Genomic DNA, 8,681 nt, shown 5'->3' on the forward strand with positions numbered 1-8,681 from the left:
CCCCACCCCCCACTCCAGCAACCCTCAGTTTGTTTCCTGCAATTAAGAATTCCAACCATTGGCTTTTGATATTGATGGAAAATTACATTATCTAGACACACCCCAAGGGGTTCTGTAGCATCCTTGAGCTTTCATTTCTGTGTTACCTTACCTGCCTTTACAGTGACACTGGCCAAACCAATTTCATGGTATATATTTAATTTCAAGCAAAAAGTCTTGTTACAGTTGACTGGTAGCAATGAGCAAACTTCTTTTTGCAGGTCAATGGGCACATGGATCAAAGCAAGATATTCTTGTTCTGTTTTGTATCTTGTTAGTGTTTATCTGCTATAGACTGCAAGTCTGTGTCCCCATCTCCCCCAAATTCATATGTTGAAACCTAATCCCCAATGTGACAATATTTGAAGATGGGGCCTTTGGAAGGTGGTTAAGTCATGAGGGTGGAGATTCCATGAACGGGATTAGTGACCTTTATATAAAAGAGACCCCAGAGAGTGCCCTTGCTCTTTCTGCCATGTAAGGACAGAGCAAAAAGACCGGGAGCAACTGACGAACCAGCCAATACACTGATCTTGGACTTCCCAACCTCCAGAACTGTGAGAAATAAATTTCTGTTGTTTAAGCCACCCAGTCAATGATATTTTGCTATAGCAGACTGAACAGACTAAGACATTATTCTTGGTATAGCAAACACCTAACACTGAAAAAAGCTTTGGAAGGAGAACAAAAGCAAGTTTTGGCAAATGTATCTTTATGCTATGCTTCTCTCTTTTTCTTAAACCTTGAAGAGCATAACAATTATAACTCCGTAACACAGCGATTCTCAACTCTGACTACACATTAGAATCGCCTTCTAAAAAAATACCGGGGTGGGGTGTTGGGGGGTGGGAATGGAGGGTGGGGATGGAGCACTGATTGATAATCCTATAAAAAGTAACTTAGGTGATTTTAAAATGCAGATAGGGTTAAGAACTACCTAAACAATAAGACATATCCACTGGGGCGGTGGTGGATATTTTTAATCTAGAACACTTGGGTATGTTCTTTTTATTGCCCGTCTGACTGTCATCAATGAATCACTTTAATGCTTACCATTTATCCACCTTTAAACACTTTTTTAAAAAGATTTTGTTTATTTGACAGAGAGAGAGCAGGAACACAAGCAGGGGGAGTGGGAGAGGGAGAGGCAGGCTTCCCGCGGAGCAGGGAGCCCGATGTGGGGCTCGATCCCAGGACCCTGGGATCATGACCTGAGCCAAAGGCAGATGCTTAACAACTGAGCCACCCAGGTGCCCCCATTTATCCACCTTTAAAAGAAGGATAAATGATCCTACATCCATTCATCCACCCATCTTCCTTTCATTCTTTTTCTCTCTCTCCTTTTCTCTTTCTCATTCATGTATTCATTCAATCACTCATTCATTAAACAAATATTTATTAACGATAAGTATGTGCTAGGCACTAAGGATACAGAAATATAATTCACACTTTCATTCCAGTTTTATAATATTAATAAGGTAGCACATGTAAATTAATCGTCTTGAGATTCTCAAGTTCAATTTAAAAAAAAATAGTTGCAAAAAACACACACCAATCTTTCTCCTGCTTGATTTACTTTGTAAAAAATTGTGCTGAAACTTGAGTTGCTGGGTTAGACAAACATCAACATTCCTGAACTTCTGTGCTTTCAGTAAGTCATAGAGTAAGCTCTCCATCTGCCACAGTGTAATTTTCAATCTTTCATATATTGAATGAAAGAATGTAAATGCCTATAATTCATTAGGTTCTACTTAAGAAAAGATTCAGATACTATCAACTTTAATTAGAAATTATTCTTTGGGAGCCTGGGTGGCTCAGTTGGTTAAGCGACTGCCTTCGGCTCAGGTCATGATCCCAGGGTCCTGGGATCGAGTCCCACATCGAGTCCCACATCGGGCTCCCGGCTCAGCGGGGAGCCTGCTTCTCCCTCTGACCCTCTCCTCTCTCATGCTGTTTCTCTCTCGCTCGCTCTCCAATAAATAAATAAATAAAATCTTTAAAAAAAAAAGAAATTATTCTTATTTAAGACTGTTCAGATGTCGGGCACCTGGGTGGCTCAGATGGTTAAGCGTCTGCCTTCGGCTCAGGTCATGATCCCAGGGTCCTGGGATCGAGTCCCACATCGGGCTCCCTGCTCCTTGGGAGCCTGCTTCTCCCTCTGCCTCTCTCTCTGTCTCTCATGAATAAATAAAAATAAAAATCTTTAATAAAATAAAATAAAATAAATAAAAAAAAGACTGTTCAGATGTCTTTGGAATATTTTGTGAGGTTCCATTACTTCTGATATACCAAATCCCATGCAGGGGCCAGCGACCTATCTTGATCTTTGACTCCTATCCAGTTCCCAAATCAGGTTACTTTGTAGATGAAGGCAGAACCCTACATATTCAAAGATAAGCAGATACTTTTTCCTCTGGACTGTTCATGCCATTTTCCCCATTTTCAAGCTCCAGTTTGCAGTATAACAGCTGGTCAAACAAACACGTCAGTGGCCAGGTCCGAGACTATGACTGCTAGATCCCTCTTGGGAAGTTGCACATTATCATACTACTGAAATAGTTCCTGACACGTATTTAAAGCTAAGAACAAATGCAGGCAGACCTCACCCACAGAAGCACCATAATCATTTCTGATGCAGTTGTACCCCCACCTAACTCCAAAAGACAAAAGGAAAATATTTTGAATTAAAATCAACATCAGTAGGAAAACAACAGCAAGGAATAAAGGGAGAACAATCTTCCTGCCAAGAACAAATTCAAAGCTAATAGTTTCCCAAAAAAGCAAGCCTTACCCATAGCATAAAGTTCCCTGTAATCAGGAATTTGATATTGGTACTACCACATAATTGTAATTATTATGAAGCATGAGTTTGCTCAGAGGAAGAGAAATACCATCAAAAAAGAAAAAGGAGAGGGGCGCCTGGGTGGCTCAGTTGGTTGGGCGACTGCCTTCGGCTCAGGTCATGATCCTGGAGTCCCGGGATCGAGTCCTGCATCGGGCTCCCCGCTCGGCAGGGAGTCTGCCTCTCCCTCTGACCTTCTTCCCTCTCATGCTCTCTGTCTCTCGTTCTCTCTCTCTCAAATAAAAAATAAATAAATAAAAATAAATAAAGATCCTGCTTTCCTTTAAAAAAAAAAAAAGGAGAATCAACATGAAGGGAATAAAGTAATTCCATATCTAGGGGCAGACAGATTTACGTTTCTGAGATACATAACCATTCAGTACTCTCCATGAATAAACCATTGTGGCCTATGAAATAATAACGTTATTACCAATGATAGTAAGAATAGGTAATAATTACTGAACACTTATTTATATTATGCCAGGCAGTGTTAGTACTTTACATGCTTATCTTATTTAATCCTTACAACAACCTTATTTACTATTATTCCCATTTTCCAGATGAGAGCAGTGAAGCTGAGAATTTATGTAAGTTGATTAAGGTAATACGGTTTATAAATACTTAAGCTGTGATTTGAAACCTAGGCCTGCCTGACTCCAAAACCATGTTCTTAACCATCACACAACCCACTATCCTAATTTCCCACTAGAGATTATAGAGCTACAGCCATTAGGGACGTCTTAAGCCTTCCGTATCTTTGCAACTACTCTGGGCCTTTTGCGATGTATCTGTCAGCAGTAATAGACAAATCTCTAATGGTGATAAAGTACACTGACAAGGAGTTGCAAATAGAAAGCATTTTATAGCTGCTGAGTGTGCACTGCACAAAGTTAGTTGCATCCTCCGGTTGGGTGGCAAATGTGAAACAGCAAAACCCATCAATATATATTGTGGTAACTAATTACAAGGAAGAATATTACTAATTCCTCCTCTTTAAACTTAAAAAAAAAAATAAGAGTTAAAATGGTTATGGGTTAAAAAAAACTATTTGTTATCCCTTTGTATTGAAAAGTAGTAAATACACACACACACACACAATGTCCAGATTGTCTTGGATATTGTTTGCTTTATGGGGATATTAGGTATGTTGAGCTGATGTAGCAGCTTCAAACTCTGTTGGGGGAAATTATCCTAGGGAAGTAATTGATTTTCAGAGAAATTTTTTTAAATGAAGATTTTTTTCTGGCAATACCAACTCTTTTATTATATTGCACCAAATGGAGCTGACTTCATTAGGACTGTGAGTTGCTAAGGACAGGTTCTGGCCCACGATATACATTTCCATATGTTTTGAACAGCCTACACACATCTGATGTAGGTCTCTATTTGACTTCTGAATTTTAAAACAAGTTTTAAAACTTGTTTTAAAATTCACTACCCATAACTTTCAGTTTAATAATGATACTTAACTTCCATGCATATATTGGAAGGTTTTAAAAAAAAATCACTGAATCAGGGGCGCCTGGGTGGCTCAGTCGTTAAGCGTCTGCCTTCGGCTCAGGTCATGATCCCAGGGTCCTGGGATCGAGCCCCACATCGGGCTCACTGCTGGGCGGGAGGCCTGCTTCTCCCTCTCCCACTCCCCCTGCTTGTGTTCCCTCTCTCGCTGTGTGTCTCTCTGTCAAATTAATAAATAAAATCTTAAAAAAAAAATGATAACTAGCCTTAACCCCAGAGATTCTGATTCTGTAGGTCTGGGGTCATCTGGGAAAATTTGCATTTCTGATGAGCACTTAGGTGAGAGGGAAGCTGCCCATGGAAGGACCATACCTTGAGCAGTACTAACATTATCTGTGAATAGAAAAGTTCACAAATTCTGAACTTTAATCCCATTCCTGTTTGAGTACAAATCTGAATGCTGTACAAGGTAAGCTCCAGAGAAAGTAGAAACTGGCAAAAGTTGTATATGCTTTGGCTGGTTAGAACCATGATTCTTAGAACAGTAAAAAGCTATACATCTTCAATAGAGGTCCTCCATGAAACAATCAAGAAAGGCCCTTTTGCTATCTGATGATGCTGGAATGGTGTATACAGAAACTAATGAGAGTGTTTGTTGAGTTGATGGGCTTAGTCATAAGTTAGAGAAATAATTCAGCTTGAAGCAAATATCCTGATTCTAAGCCCTTCACAGTTATAATTTCATGATCCTGGGCCAGTGGTTGCTAAACTAGCAGCATCAACATCACCTTGGAATTTGTTAGAACTAAAATCCTTGGGCCACACCCCAGATTTATTGAATTAGAAACTCTGGGGTGGGGCCTAGCACCCTGTGGTTTATCAAGCTCTCCAGGTGATTCTAATGCATACGAAAGACTGAGAATCACTGTCTGACTAGTGAGTCTCAAATTCACTGTGAATTAGAATCGAAATTACCTGGGAGAACTTATTTAAGACATATATTCCTGTTACTTCCTCAATGAGGGCCTAAATTCTATATACTTTTGGGGATTCCAATATAGACAATATTTACTGAAACAGTGCCCTAACTCAGAGGCTTTTAACCTTTGTTGACCAGGACCACTATTTACATGAGGACTCAATAAATATAAACATATTTGTAACTAAAACAAGAGTTTCGTAAAACAATACCCTTACACATGTAATACACTCCAATATTTTCTGTTCTATTTCATTTTAAAAATGCTGGGAATGGAAGGACTCCCAACCACCTCCATTTTGACCTCAGTCTGTACTTTCTAATTGACTGAGTTCTTCTTTTCAGTTTATCTCTTAACTCAGTAATGGAAATGGAAACTACTCCCTCGAGCAATAACAACTGCCCTGAGCCAGCAAGACCCCGAGTGATTGACCCCAAGACAATGATCAACGTGACCTTCACTGCCCACCTGCAAGTACCCGCTGACCTTTGTCCCACATTTTCGTCATATAAACCTAGATAGAGGTCTTTTCAGCCCTTAAGAGGCAGCCTTTGAGATGTCATCCACTGTCTTCCTGGTGGTGGCCTCACTGAAATAAATTCCTTTCTTGTTTCACCACTACTTATTCCTCTCCTCTGCCTTTGGATTTTGTCAGTGGCGAGTGGCCAAACCTGGTCTGTTTGGGATTACCTTTTTTTTTTTTTTTAAGGATTTTATTTATTCATTTGAGGGAGAGAGAGAGCACAAGCAGGGGGAGAGGGAGAAGCAGGCTCCCCACTGAGCAGGGAGAATGACGCTGGGCTGGATCCCAGGACCTGCAGATCATGACCTGAGCTGAAGGCAAACGCTTAACCATTTGAGCCCCCCAAGGTGCCCCCATTTAGGACTTCTGAAGTCAGGAGCTCTTGCACCCTTGGCCCCGGTTAGAGTGGCAGAACTACTAAATTGATTTCATGAGCCATTAATGGGCTGCACCAACAGCTTGAAAAACACCTCGGATCAGCGCTTCTCAACTGTTACAATATATTTGATTCACCTGGAGACCTTGCTGTAATGTAAATTCAAATTCAGTAAGACTAAGGGCTTGAGATTCTGCATTTCTAACAGGCTTTGAAGTGCTGCAAATGCCGCTGATCTGTATATTACTCTTCCAGTGGCAAGGCCTGGACCATAAAAAGTTCAAGTGTGGCAGGACTTTTTCTCCATCAGTGCCCGCGGTTCTTGGTCACACTGCTTCGAAGAATGAAGAGGTAGATCAGACAGAGTGGTGGGCAGCAAAGAAGGTTTATTGAGCAATGGTACAAAGTTCCCAAAGAGGGAGGGGACCTGAGAGGGTTGCCCCCAGAGTTTCTAAGTCTAGGGGTTTTTATAAGCTTGTTGGCGCACTGTTTTAATCTGATTAACACTCCCTGTGACCGTCAGCCTGTCATCCAATCAGGTTTTTGTCACCCATCATATGGAAAGGGTGGAGGGCTTGTAAGGTGTAAAATCCTTTTAAGGGTGGTTTCCTCTTAGGGCAGGGGGGCCCCTTGTCCCTGCTGGCCTGCCTTCCAATTATCCTTCATCACAAGAAGATAACAGCAAACTTGATGCCTCTCCCGGTCATGAGCCTATCTGTCTTTATGATAGCAAGCTTTACAAGAAATTGCCAATAGACTGTGGTATTTATCCTGCCCAGATGTAATGGACAGTGAGTTGTCCTTAATATCATTGTCAGTACTTACGGGGTTCAAATTCTCAACCTATGTGGGTATAGGTAAGCACCGATTCACAACAGATCATGTCAGATTTGTCCATTTGTGGGACGCCTGGGTAGCTTAGTCAGTCAAGCATCTGCCTTTGGCTCAGGTCATGATCCCAGGGTCCTGGGATCAAGCCCTGAGTCAAGCTCCCTGCTCAGTAGGGAGTCTGCTCCTCCCCACCCCCACTTCCACCCTGCTCGTGCTCTCTCTCAAATTAAAAAGAAAGAAAGAAAGAAAGAAATCTTAGTATCAGAATTGGAAAAATAAAAGACTAACTAGGATCATTTAGTTTTAGAACAATGATATGTATGTCCTGTGTCACATTATTAATATATCCCTTCATATAGGTGAGGACGTTTAAAGGAGAAGGTGATACGTAGAGAGGTCAGGGTATTGCCAAGGCAATGCTGGCTGCCTGACCCCATAGGTGGGCACCACCTGGGTGAATTCACAAACCAGTATCTGGCCCTCAGCGTTGAAGACGGAGAGGCCTGAGATGTCATCCACAAAGTTGCGCCAAGACTCCAAGAAGGTTGGCTGACATTAACCTAGTTCATAGAGACCAATAACATAAAATACAAGTGCTGGATGGTTTATTTTACAATAAGAAGTATAACTGCCAAGAGGACTAACGCTTGTGTCTTTAGGCTTGTGTGCTTTCTCTTCTTTTCAGAACTTTATATGGGAAGCAAATTATAATTACAAGGTTGCTGGGAGAACAAAGAATCAGAAAAAGATGTTCATTAAATATTTCAAATGTTTATACATCATTTCCAGAATATCACACCTGCTACAGAGCACCTGTAGCATTTGGTCAGGCTTTAGAGGGGCCCTTCCATTGTCTGTCTCTGGAAGTTTCTGTGTTCTAGACTCCTGCAGCTGACTGATCTCCATTTTGATGGAATCCTCAACCACATTAGCACATTAAATCAAGACATCAAGTATTCTGTATCTTTTAGATACATATCTCTGCTTTAACCCATAATTACACGTTATTTGTGTTCTCCCAGAGAGCAATTTAATTTCCATTTTTTTGATGGACATCTCATTTGCTCCCTTTTATTAACTACCATAGGGCTAACTATTAGAGTCAAAGAAATAGCATTCTCTGCCTATTTCAGGCTAAATATTTTCCATTCTTTTTTTAAACTTTTCTTTTTCTTTTTTTTTTTTTAAAGATTTTATTTATTTGACAGAGAGAGACACAGCGAGAGAGGGAACACAAGGAGGGGGAGTGGGAGAGGAAGAAGCAGGCTTCCTGCAGAGCAGGGAGCCTGATGCGGGGCTCGATCCCAGGACGCTGGGATCATGACCTGAGCCAAAGGCAGACGCTTAACCAACTGAGCCACCCAGGTGCCCCAAACTTTTATTTTTCTTTTTATCAAATGAAGATAATACATTGCCTAGATTTAAAAGCCAATAATGCTAAAATGATTTTAACAAAAAATGGTGGAACACTGTCCCTCCCCTCCCAACACTTTCTCTGCAGCTTGGTACAAAGAGGCAGCCATTTTCAACTTTTATGATCTATTTCTACTGACACTTTCCTCCATCCATGTTTCTAAATAATATCTTTAGGCTGTTATTTCTCGAATTTTCTACTCTAGACATTATTGACTG

The sequence above is a fragment of the Leptonychotes weddellii genome, chromosome 6, assembly GCF_054177405.1.
Source record: "Leptonychotes weddellii isolate Sample4059 chromosome 6, ASM5417740v2, whole genome shotgun sequence".
In the NCBI taxonomy this organism is placed as follows: domain Eukaryota; kingdom Metazoa; phylum Chordata; class Mammalia; order Carnivora; family Phocidae; genus Leptonychotes; species Leptonychotes weddellii.